Source organism: Capricornis sumatraensis, chromosome 21 (genome assembly GCF_032405125.1).
Source record: "Capricornis sumatraensis isolate serow.1 chromosome 21, serow.2, whole genome shotgun sequence".
In the NCBI taxonomy this organism is placed as follows: Eukaryota; Metazoa; Chordata; class Mammalia; order Artiodactyla; family Bovidae; genus Capricornis; species Capricornis sumatraensis.
Window position 1 is genome coordinate 35616900 of NC_091089.1, and position 12785 is coordinate 35629684.

At 45.7% G+C, this 12785-nt stretch overlaps 1 protein-coding gene and 1 pseudogene across 1 annotated transcript in view; one reads left to right on the forward strand and one right to left on the reverse strand.

Moving 5' to 3' along the window:
- Positions 1-12785, reverse strand: part of LOC138097474 (laminin subunit alpha-3-like) — a 173431-nt gene that overhangs the window by 134618 nt on the left and 26028 nt on the right. The gene's annotated exons all lie outside the window — the stretch shown is intronic.
- LOC138097421 (small ribosomal subunit protein eS25 pseudogene) lies at positions 6575-6942 on the forward strand (annotated as a pseudogene).

Here is a 12785-nt window from a genome sequence, read left to right on the forward strand (position 1 = left end):
TGAGCAGGGGTGACAGATAAGAGCATCTCAGAGCCCTTCCCACTCCAGACCTGACGGGCAAGGACAGGAAGCAGATACTGGAGCTGAGACAGAGCTGTGGCTGCAGGAGCCAAACCCCTCAAGAGAAGCACTGAGATCCTGCATCCGCGGGGAATAGACACCCCCGCCTCACTCCCCTGCTGTCCTCTGGGCACGTGCTTGTGTGCATGTCCCACTGGCCAGACTCTGCCAAGAACCCAAGCTCAAGGAGAATATGATGCTGCCCAGTAAGGCTGGCTGCTTCAGGCCCATAGTGGGATGGAGAGTGGCTGGAGGGAGAGAAGGAAACCGTTCAGGTCATGGAGGCTCGGGGCCTCAGTCTGAAACAATTAGCAAACACATTTTGAACTGGCTAACCAAATCTGAGCCAGAGAAGAGACTCGCGGCCACAGAAAGGAGAAGCAGACTTCAGGACTAGCATCAACAACGCTCAAGAAAAATGACAGTTAATGGTCTAGAGTGGCGCTACTCAAAGTGTGGTCCCCAGACTCACCCACGGAGCAACAAGGACAGAACCCGAAGGCGAGCGGGAGTAACCTTTGTAACAACTGAAAAGAAAAAAAGTAGCATCTGTTGAATCTAATTTTTAAATGAGGCTTGTATTTTGAGAACATCCCTGGTACCGCAAATGCTAAAGAATCTGCCTGCATGCAGAAGACCCAGGGTTCAGTCCCTGGGTCGGGAAGATGCCCTAGAGAAAGAATTGGCAACCCACTGCAGTATTCTTGCCTGGAGAATTCCATGGACATAGGAGCCTGAGGGGCTACAGTTCATGGGATCGCAAAGAGTCGGACATGACTGAGCGACTAACTTTTTATTTTGGAAGTCTTTAGGCTTTATTTTTCAATTCATTTTTCTATGAATTCATTTTTACTGAATTTTACAAAGGCAGTGGTCTGTGACAGTTTAGAAATGTTTGTTTTTTAAAAATGGGTCCTTTGTCACAGACACTTTGAGAGGCATGGTCTAAGCAGTGCTCCTTGAATCTTCATGTGCCCTTGGGTTGGGTGGTGGTTTGTGCAGTCTCAGGGACAGTAGGGGGCACACACAGGCCAGAGGGAATGACAAGAGAAGGGAGGAGAGCAGAGGCTAAGGCTGAGCACCGGCTGCCTGGGAGAGTCATAAAACGAGTTCAAACCACAGCATCCTAGGGGTGGGGGCAAGCCCAGCAGCCAGGGCAAGGTGTCAGCCCCGCCTGTCCTCAACACCAGGCCCTTTCAGGTCCAGCCCTGTCCAGGCCTGAGCAGAGCTGGGGAGATGCCCTCGCCCTGAAACACAGGAATTTATAAAACGGCTGCCCTTCACCCAGTCTCCCTGCCCTGACCTCCCTCCGCAGTTAAGAAGGCTATACTCTGTTCTCCTTGCACCCTGCCTGATGTCAGCCAGGCCCTGGGCTTTGCTCTCTCACCCTGATGCTACCTGCCCCCAGCCCTGCCCACCTGCACCCTCTGATAAGAGACGCCAGCCTGAATTCACTCAGCTGGGACCTCCAGGACGTGGTGACACAGATCCTGAATCAGAAAGAGTACACTGCATCCTTCCACACCCCCCAAGACTCCGAGGCCCCAGTGTGCCCCCTTCATCTCGCCAGAGCTCCTGGGACTCCATGTGCTTAGAACCAGCCACGCGAGGATGGCGAGAGGCTCCTGGGCCAGGGCGATCGTGAGAGGCAAGGGAAAGACCCCAGCATTCACTCCGGTTATTCCAAGATGTTGAGAAACTGTGAAGGTAAACCTGCGATCTCATTGTTCAGGAAGCTTAAAGCATATGGGTCAGAGCTCATCATGGGTGATGCACTGAGTCAGGAAATTCCACACGGGGGAATAGGGGCCTGAGAGTTAAAGAGGAGTGCAAATAGCACAGGAGCTTGCCGTTAAGTTAGAGAGACAAGGAGCATGAAGCAACTCATCTGCAGGCTAAACGCCAAGGAGACCTCACGTGGAAGAGTGGCAGGAACTGTGGATGGAGTGGAGGGGCGTGAAGTTGGGGCCCCCTGGTCTGGAGGGAGCTGCAGGGTCCCAGGAAGTAGGACATCCATGCTGCCTGCATCTCAAATCCCCACAGGGACCAGGCTGGTGGGCAGGGCTGGAGCCAGGCAGAGAGCCTGGTCCCGATGGAGCCCTTAACCCTCCCACCCAGCTCCTCAGGCCACTACTCTGGGGCTGGAGGGGCGGCCGGGGACCCACACAGCACCCCTCCTGAAGGCGGGCAGTGACCGCAGGAAAAGGAGGTGGTTTGATTTGATTCCTGTTTTTCTCTAGAAGAAGGAAATGCAATGGAAGAATGGAAAAGAAAAAAACAAAAGGGAAGAGAAACCACAGAAGCAAGAGTAGGGAGAGGAGAGGTTTTGAGAAGCAAAGAGTAAAGGAAGATGCGTGGTGACACAGGGAGGCTCCAGGGCCACTGGTGGAAGGAGGGGCAGAGGCTCTGGGGTGGGAGTTCTGGGGGACAGCAGGCAGTGGAGAGGAGGGGCTGGGGCCAGGGCTCCCCCGAGACATTATATTTAACTCAAACTCTCATTGGAACCACTGTGAAGAATTCACGAAATTCAGTTTTTCCTTATATATGCTTGCCAATAATAGTAATAGGAAAACTGCCATGATTGAAAGCCAAAATATGCTTGAAATCATGAAAGTTTCACAAGGGAAGAAACAATTTTCAAGATTAGCTAAAGAATAAAAGAGGTTCTTTAAAAAAATTGTTTCCATTTACTGGGCATTTTTCTGATTCTGTTGGCATTTAAAGATCTCTAACAGGCTGACCTCATTCCAGGAGGAGCTGGTCAGAAGCTTATATTTATTTGGGGGGTGGAGGATGTCAGGAAGCTCCAAATAAGCTTTTCCATCAACACGTCCAATTCCACCAGGAATAACTGTGCCTTTTGTCATCACTGTATTGAGCTCTTCTTTATTCCCCCAAAGAAAAGATTTTTCCCAATTGCTCTACTGTTTTTCTAACTCTAAAAGTAAAACATGTGCTCAGTGAAAAAATATAGATATAACAGCCAACATGAATTGAGTACTCACAGTGTGAGAGGCATAATTTTAAGAATTTTTCTCTTAACAAATTTTTATTTATTTAACTTTTGCCCATACCTTGTGGTATGTGGGATTTTAGTTCCCTGACCAGGGATCAAATCCACAATCCCTGCATTGGAAGAGGGAGTCTTAACCAATGGAAAACTGGGGAAGTCCCTTTAAGAGTTTTTCTGTATTACTTTATTAATTCCTCCCAACAACCTTACGAGAGTGGTTCTAGGTTCATCTCCAGGTCTCAGATGAAGAAACTGACTCCAAGACATTAACTAGAGGGCCCAGCATCACACAGCTAGAAAGTTCTGGAGCCAGATTTGCACCTGTGTAATAAGAGTGATGGATCTGAATCACATTGTAAATTGGATTCATAGAAGAAAGTAAAATTGACCAATAATCCCTCCATCCAGAGAAGGCACTGTTAGCATTTTAAATACCTTCTTGCCTGACTTTTTGCTTTGCTCATACACAGAGATAAAATGTCATCCTACCATACTATATATACAGCATACCTAAAGTTTGATTATTTTTTCTTTACACTATAGCACAAACATCCATCAGATCAATAAAGACTCCCCACTCTGTGGCAGCCTTCCTATGGTTGCCAATTAATCCATTCGATGCATCAATTCCCTTACTGGATGTGAGACTGCTATTTCCCGCGTTATCTAATTATGAACAATGCTCCCAAGAATATCTTTGCGCAAACATTTTAGCATTTATCTCCTGCATTGGCAGCCAGGTTCTTTACCACTAGTGCCACCTGGGAAGCCAAACATTTTGAACATTTACCTCCTTATTTTCTTAGGATCAATTGCTAGAAGTATTAGCTCCATGACGAAAACAGATAACAATTTGTTAAGATGCAAATATTCTAGGAAGCTTCAGTCCTGAGCTTCCAGAACTTTACTGAGAACAGATCAATAGATCCTTCACTCACTTGGAAGAGATAAGGCAGTGTAAGCTTATTGGAAGCCTAGACGAGAAGAGAGGGAGGGACGTCAATGACAACTTCTCTAAGTAATAGCAGTAATAGTCTATGCCTGCATAGAGCTTCATGAGAATCAAGGCATGTTCACATACATTGTTCATAAGCATTTCCAGCCACAGCAGGGAGCCTCCGCCACACACAGAGGAGACCCTGCCAGGATGCCAGGACCCCAGCCTGTCTGGGTTCTGTGCCTCAGTCTCTCTCCCACCCTGACCATCACCATGGGACCAAAGGCTGGCACAGCAGCCTAGACTCTTCCCAAGCAGCCAAGTGGCTATCCTCTGGTCAATTCCCAGCCCCACTTAATTCCATCCCAGTACCTTGGCATGCCATCTTCCTTATGTCTTCTTAACTGCATGGCCAACCCTCAAAGACACAGGATTAACCTTTTCTGGACAGCACTGAGGGCTTTGGTTCTTTTTATTTTTCTCTTGGCAGCAGGAGCCGTGACCCCTGGAGTTCTCGAGCAATGAACCTCATTGTATATCTCATTGTATATTCTCCATCCAGCTCTTTGAGAGACAAATTCCATGTGGGCTGACGGACAGCTGGAGGGTGTGGGGGGCTAGCCTTCTAGTGCCTCCTCCTGGACCATAGGCCTCCTCTTCTCATGGGAGGCCAAACCCTGGTATCACCCTTCCTGCCACGAAAAACTGCTCTGACCACTCTGCAGCGGCTGTAATCCTGACACACAAGCAAATGCCAGAGTCACAATAGTGCATGACTCAGGGTGACCTGTAAGCATCACCAGTGAAGTCACAGAGACCTCTGCTCAGCACTTGATCATATTAACTTGTATTGGTAGCGAGTTTGGGAGAAAATGCCAGTAGGAAAGTGTTGCTCTTTTCTAGTACATACACTTTCCATTCCTGCTTCTGATTCTTGGTTTATGTTGTCTGACTATAGCCTACTGAATGTTTGGGGTGGAAACATATTTTACTCTTTTTCTGTTATGTCTGTTTTACTTGTGGTGCTGGTTAAATGGGAACTAACAAATGTAAATGTTAGGGATATTTTAAAAATACAGAAGAGCTGTTCATGGTTAAAGCAAGACATATAACAAATGGGATAATATAAAAAGAACACTCTTGAAATTTTTCTTTCCATTTAATTCATCACATTTTGGGGATGAAGGGCTTTCCAGGACTTTTTAAGTCCATGGATAAAAAGAATAATATTATATGCTCCTTGACCTTAAGGACTCTTGAGAGTCCCTTGGAGAGCAAGGAGATCAAACCAGTCAATCCTAAAGGAAATCAACCCTGAATATTCATTGGAAGGACTGATGCTGAAGCTGAAGCTCCAATACTCTGGCCACTTAATGTGAACCTGACTCTTTAGAAAAGACCCTGATGCTGGGAAAAATTGAGGGCAGGAGGAAAATGGAGCAGTTGAGGATGAGATGGTTGGATGGCATCACTGACTCAATGGACATGAGTTTGAGCAAACTCTGGGAGATAGTGAAGGACAAGGAAGCCTGGTGTGCTGCAATCCATGGGGTCAAAAGAGTTGGACACAACTTAGCAACTGAACAACAACAAGCTCACGATGTAATGGGCCTACATGACAGCATATATAGCAAGTGCCAGGGAAGGTTCCCAGCAGGTGATACCTGAGTTACCTGGGAAAGGAGGTAGCCAGAGCAGGTGTGGAGCAAAGGTGTTCCTAAGTGCTAAGAAGAGCACCCAAACAAGGTCACAAAGCAGGAAATGTCACAGAGGGTTTGAAAGTGAAAGTGTTGGTCACTCAGTCATGTCCAACCCTGTAGACTGTAGCCTACCAGGCTTCTCAATCCATGGATTCTCCAAGCAAGAATACTGGAGTGTGTTGCCATGCTCTCCCCCATGGGATCTTCGCAACTCAGGGATCAAACCGAAGTCTCTAACATCTCCTGCGTTGGCAAGAAGGTTCTTTACCCGCTGAGCCATCAGGGAAGCCCCATGGAGTGTTCAGGGAATTACAAATAGGTCCCTGCTGATGTGGCATGGAGTCTGCGGGAAAAAGCACCATCTAGAAAAGAGACTAGTGAAAAGGCAGAAGCTAGATTGTGCTGGGGGTACGGGGTGGGGGTGGGGGGCTTATATACCATCCCTAGAAACGTGGAGTTTATTCTGAAAGTAGCCGGGAGTCATGAAAGGAATGTAAACGGGGAGAATGACATGTTTAAATCTTTGTTTTGCTCAGGAAACAATGAGGAAGATTGATGGGTTGATGGGTAAACGCCTGGAAAACCACCAACCTCAATCATTTCTACTGTTCCTACCGCTCCTCATCACATCTTTCTGCACCATGAACGCCTCCAGGACAAGGGGAGAGAGCCAAAAGCAGAGGCAGGGAGGTGGGTTAGGTGACATCACAGGAAAGAGCTGTCAGAGGCTAACATGAGGGTCGCGGCAGTGCAGTATCAATGGAGAGAAGGAATGGGACTCCAGGATATGAAGAAGCAAGACGCACATTTTGTCCAACATCGTAGCAAGGTGGCAGTGGTCACAGTTCCTCTCCTGGCTTTGCTATGCCACCCAAGGATGACAAGAAGAAGAAAGACGTCGGAAAGTCAGCCAAGAAAGACAAACATTCAGTGAACAAATCAAGGGGCAAGGCCAAAAAGAAGAAGTGGTCCAAAGGCAAAGTTAGGGACAAACTCAATAAACTAGTCTTATTTGACAAAGCAACAGCTGACAAACTCTGTAAAGAAGTTCCCAACCATAAGCTTATAACTCCAGTTGTCATCTCTGCGAGACCAAAGATCTGTGGTTTCCTGGCCAGGCCAGCCCTTCAGGACCTCCATAGTAAGGACTTATTAAACTGATTTCAAAGCACAGAGATCAAGTAGTTTACACCAAAAACACCAAGGCCCCAGCTGCTGGTAAAGACGCATGAATGGGTCCCACCAACTGCACATTTTGAAAAATAAAACTTCAAGAAGCCAGAGATAATAATTAAACAGTAAGAAGGGGTGGGAGGCAAAGTGCAGGAACATAGAAGAGACTCAGTGAGCAGCGTGCTGGTAAACTGGCTCCTGGAAAGAAGCCCTGATGTGTAACATTGGCCAATTCCTCTGGTGTAAACGCTCCCACCCAGGGCTGGTGTCAGAGCTGGGAAGAGATACACGGTATCAGCTTTCACCATCTCAAGGAACCCCTGCAGGGCACAGAAGAGACAGCTTTCCTTTAGAAAGCTTGCTTCCTTCTAGAGCAACAGCTGGGCTACATTTCCCTGCCTCCTCAGTAGTTAGTCTGAGTCTTTGAACCATTGTTTGGAGTGGAGCGACCTGGCCAGGATAAGTTATGCTTCAACTCTTACATGAATGAGAAATAAATCAGCATTGTGTTTAGCCACTAGAGTCAGGATCTGTTTCAATCTTAAGTAATCTTAGGAAATAATCTTAATCCATGGCATCAATGTTGATTCAGTTTTATGGCTTGAGGAAATAGGTAGATGGTGGAAAAATACATCCATTTAGAGAAAGATATTGCAAACAGGCAACATGGCCAGAGAATAAGCAGTTTTTAAGTTGAGAAACTATTTCCCAGACATTAGTTTCTATAACAGTGTTTAAAGTTCTTAGAATCTATCAACTAATGTACATTACCAATGTCTGGGACAGTGATTCAGAGAACTAAGCAAAACTGACATCTCAGAATTCTACTCTTGCTGTGGATCCACTCAGCTTCCTTGAGTTTTTCACACATTAAAAAAAAAAAATTCCAAATTGTCAGATTTTCCCTAGTGTGTAAGTTCCTTAAAAACCACTTCAAAGACAAATTGTCATGTTAGGTTATTTCGGTAGCATAAAGGATAAAATTACATCCTCAGTAGCCCCAGAGGATTTTATCGGTCCTTGTTTTTTCCCACTAACAAATGATTGGCCTTCAAGGGTTGAGTCTCATGATTATATGTTCATTAATAGAATATTTATTAATTACAAATTCGCTCTAAGATCTGTATCTTCTAATTATGTTATTGCACTAAAATACTTAAATGATGTGGCAAAGAGAACCAATTATCCTAAGTGGAACCAATGATCTAATTAACATCAGGGCCAAGGCTGGTCCACTCTCCCCAGAGATTTGATCTCACAGCAATATGCTTTCACTGACACCAGCGAAATCCAGGCCAACCCTGAATCATTCTTGCCTCATTCTACATTCATTCAACAAATATTTATTGAGCAACTACTATGTGCTGAATACTATGCAATATTTTGGGAGCAGAACATTTGTAGTGAACACAGAAAGACATCATCCCCAGCTTCCTGAAGCTTATAGGCTAGAGGGTTCCTAAGGAATCTAGGACACTGGGTCAAATCCAAGAGCCGTGTACTTTCTGGATTGAACTGTATTCGCCCAGGGACCCAACTGAGTCAGACTCTTCATGACTCTTAGTGACCCAAGCATCCCAAGAACCAATTTAATCTCCAAAGCCCACGTGCTTATTAGGAAGCATCAGAAACTAGCCCAGGCCTTCCTCCCATCTGAGTCAGAACTGACAAAGGTTACAAAGAATGTTTTGGATTCATCCACCGAAGTTTAATAAAAGTTGAAGAGGACGGAAGCAAGGGGGGAGCTCCTAGAAGGTACCTGTAAACTAAATTCACTCTCAGATACATCTGCATCTATGCTAAATTCATGAAGAAAATAGGTAGACTAATGGGAAATTTCCCTATGGCCTATATTTTCTTCTTTAAAAGTTATAATGCTGTTTCCTTGATTACTCTTAAGCTGAGAGCTTTAGAAACATTTTTTCTGGATTTCCTACTTTGTTGTTATTCAGTTGTTGAGTCGTGTCTGATTCTTTGTGACCACATGGACTGCAGCTCACCAGGCTTCCTTGTCCTTCACTTTCAGAGTTTGCTCAAACTCATGTCCATTGAGTCAGCCATCCAACCATCTCATCCTCTTATTTCCCTCTTCTCCTCCTGCCTACAATATTTCCCAGCATCAGGGTCCTTTTCAGTGAGTCAGCTCTTCATATCAGATGGCCAAAGTATTGGAGCTTCAGCTTCAGCATCAGTTCTTCCAGTGAATATTCAGGGTTGACTTCCTTTGGGATGACTGGTATGATCTCCTTGCGGACTAAGGGGCTCTTAAGCGTCTTCTCCAACACCACAGTTGGGAAGCATCAATTCTTCAGTGCTTTGCCTTCTTTATGGTCCAACTCTCACATCTGTACATGACTACTGGAAAAGCCACAGCTTTGATTAATGGACCTTTGTCAGCAAATTGATGTCTCTGCTTTTTAATATGTTGTCTAGGTTTGTCATAGATTTTCTTCCAAGGAGGAGGCATCTTTTAATTTCATGGCTGCAGTCTATATTTTACACAATTTGTTCATAGTGTTTGCTTATGCAGACACCCAGGAGGGTTTCCAAGCCTCCATCTAGGCCTCTTTCTTCCCTGTCTTAGTTTCAAAGTGTTAGTCACTCAGTCATGTCCAACTCTTTGTGACCCCATGGACTGTACCCTGCCAGGCTCCTCTGTCCATGGAATTCTCCAGGCAAGAACACTGGAGTGGGTTCAATCCTTTCTAAAACCAACTCAGAGACAAAGACTTGGGCACAGGTAGCTTAGTTGGGAGTTGATCTCAAGAAGCATAAATTGGAAGACAAAGGGACACAGAGTGGGGAGAAGAGCCAGTGTCTAAAGTGTTAATAGGCAGATTCCAACAAGGCCAACTGGGGCTCCATCCTGCTGCAGACACTCTGAAGAACTGTGTCCTCAGAAAGCTCCTCAGAACTGTCCCAAGAAGTGGCAGAGAAATGAGGGGATTTTCCACCAGCTCCTGCATCTTCTGGATTGAGGGTTGCCCCTCAGGGCATTAAATCCTGCACTTCCTAGCTGCTCTGAACACAGGCTCAGAAAACTCCCAAGGCCTGGGAAGGGCCCTGAGGCAGGAAGCAGGGAGTCAGGGGGAGGCCCTGGAGCTGGTACACGTGTGAACGGGCACAGGAGCTGTCCTCCGTGCTGCCTGCTCAGAGGGAGGTGGGGGGCTGAGGGCAGGGCTGCCCTCACAGCCTTCGCCTCTAACATGGCCCAAGGACTGTCTCAGCCACTGTCCTGCTCAGCCAGCCCCCTTTCCCCAGCAACCCAGCAGAATGGGGCACAATGGCATCGCATCTCTTCGTCATACCTCTAGCCTCTGAGGCGAATAGTCATTCCTTTTGAGGTTTTTGGCGTGGGGGGTAGGAGAAGGATGTTTGCTTTGTCTTTATTTCTACTGTGTGTGTGTGTTAGTCACTCAGTTGTGTCCGACTCTATGCGACCCTCTAGACTGTAGCCCACCAGGCTCCTCTGTCCATGGGATTCTCCAGGCAAGAATACTGGAGTGGGTAGCCATGCCCTCCTCCAGGGGATCTTCCTGACCCAGGGATCAAACCCAGGTCTCCTGCTTTTCTGGCAGACTCTTCACCATCTGAGCCACCACAGAAGCCCTTATTTCTGCTACTAATAGGTTAAAGGGATTGAGGGCAGGAGGAGAAGGGGACGACAGAGGATGAGATGGCTGGATGGCATCACGGACTCGATGGACGTGAGTCTGAGTGAACTCCGGGAGTTGGTGATGGACAAGGAGGCCTGGCGTGCTGCAATTCAAGGGGTCGCAAAGAGTCAGACACGACTGAGCAACTGAATTGAACTGAACTGAACAGGTTAAAAATAGTACTCCTAGGGGCATGACAAGTTGCATAAAACCCTGAGGGATGGGATGGGGGAGGAGGTGGGAGGGAGGGAGTCAGGATGGGGGGACACATGTACACCCATGGCTGATTCATGTGAATGTATGGCAAAAACTACTACAATACTGTAAAGTAATTAGCCTCCAATTAAAATAAATAGATTAATTTACCAAAAAAAAAGCCTTACAGTTCTTCTTGAGGGGCTTTTCCGGTTGTTCCCTGGAACCTGTGGGCGGGGCCTGCTCTCCTGGGGAACCTGTCCTGTCCCCAGACTGCTTACCGGCCTCCTTCCCACCTGAGAGCCAGCCCCTCCCAAGCTCCTGGCCACCTTGACTTTGAGGGAAGCCCTGCCACACCCACGTTTTCCCCTAGACCTCACCCTGGAGGAGGAAAAGCAGAGGTGAATACAGGGAGTCTGTCTGGCAGAGTAAGATTCATTCTGATTCTGAAGGAAATTAAGGAGCGCAGCTCAAGCCCATGGCTACACCTGCCTGTCTCACAGGGGGAAATGGCCAGAGGTCATGTTCCACCAGGAGTCCAGGAAGAAACAAATATCCTTATATTCCAAATATATACTTTTAAAAAAATGGACATCATAATTTGCTCTCAATGTCAAAATGAACTCATTATACATGGCCAGACAATGTGAAAGTTTCCAGTAAGTTATCCTGTTGTTACTCTATAGCCCCAAACTGATGAATTCTATAAAACTGAATGAACTTGAACAGCCCCAGAAAATGCCACTGCCTCCAGTGAATTGCAGAAACTTCTACATTTGACACTTTGTAAGGAAGGAAATTGTCCTTCAAGAGCCTTGAAGGCAATGTTTTTACTTGTCATGCTGTGTTGGCCAAAAAAATAAAAATAAAAAAACAACAACAATGAAAATCACCAAGTAGTCCAAAAGGCAACATGACAACGTAAGCTGTCAAACTGACTACAGCACAGCAAAATCAAATTCGAGCTCTCAGTGGCTGGAAAAAGAGTGGTTTGGTAATAACAAGTTCATGGCCTGTATTTTATTTCCCAACTAGGCATCAAGATTTGCACTTCCTTAAGTTAGAAAGAGAAAGACCAACACCATATGATATCACTCATAACCAAGGGAGAGGGGGGTGGGGAGGAATGGATTCAGAGTTTCGGATCAGCAGATGCAAACAAGTATATGTAGGATGGGGCTTCCTTGGTGGCTCCGTAGTAAAGAATCCACCTGCCAATGCGGGAGACACAAGTTTGATCCTTGGTGCGGGAAGATCCCACATGCCATGAGACCACTAAGCCCGTGCGCCACAACTATTGAACCTGTGCTCCAGAGCCCAGAAGCTGCGATTACTGAAGCCCCCACGCTCTACAGCCTGTGCTCTGCAACAAGAGAAGCCACAGCAAGGAGAAGCCCATGGACCACAACTAGAAAGTAGCCCCTGCTCACTGCAGCTACAGAAAAGCCCTCATAGCAATGGAGACCCAGCACAGACAAAAATAATTAAATAAATAATTTAAAAGATTTTTATAAATCTTTTTTTAATAAAAAAATTTTTTCTTAATCTTTTTTAAAAAAGTATGTATAGGATGGATAAACAACAAGGTCCTACCGTATAGCACAGGGAACTATATTTAATATCCTGTGATAAAGCATAATGGAAAAGAATATTTTTAAAAGAATGTATATATGTATAACTGAATCACTTTGCTACATAGCAGTAATTAATATTGTAAATCAACTATACTTCAATTTAAAAATAAATTTTTAAAAATTTAAAAAATCAAGATTTGCATTTCCTAAATCTAAAGTCCATAGGTCACGATTCAATTATGAAATCTATCTTCTCAGTGACACTTTCATGGTTAATTTCAGCAAAAAGGAAAAAATATAGATCCTATGGATGGGGTGTAAGATGTGAACCCTATGAGATAAAACATGCTTACTACGTGTTGCTCCAACACAAGAGGGAAGAAACATGCTCAGTCTGACATGATGTATATTGCTTTTCCTGTCTCTAGACTTTCCTAGAGTATTTTCTACAGGATCATCCCAGTCCTTTCCAGAGGA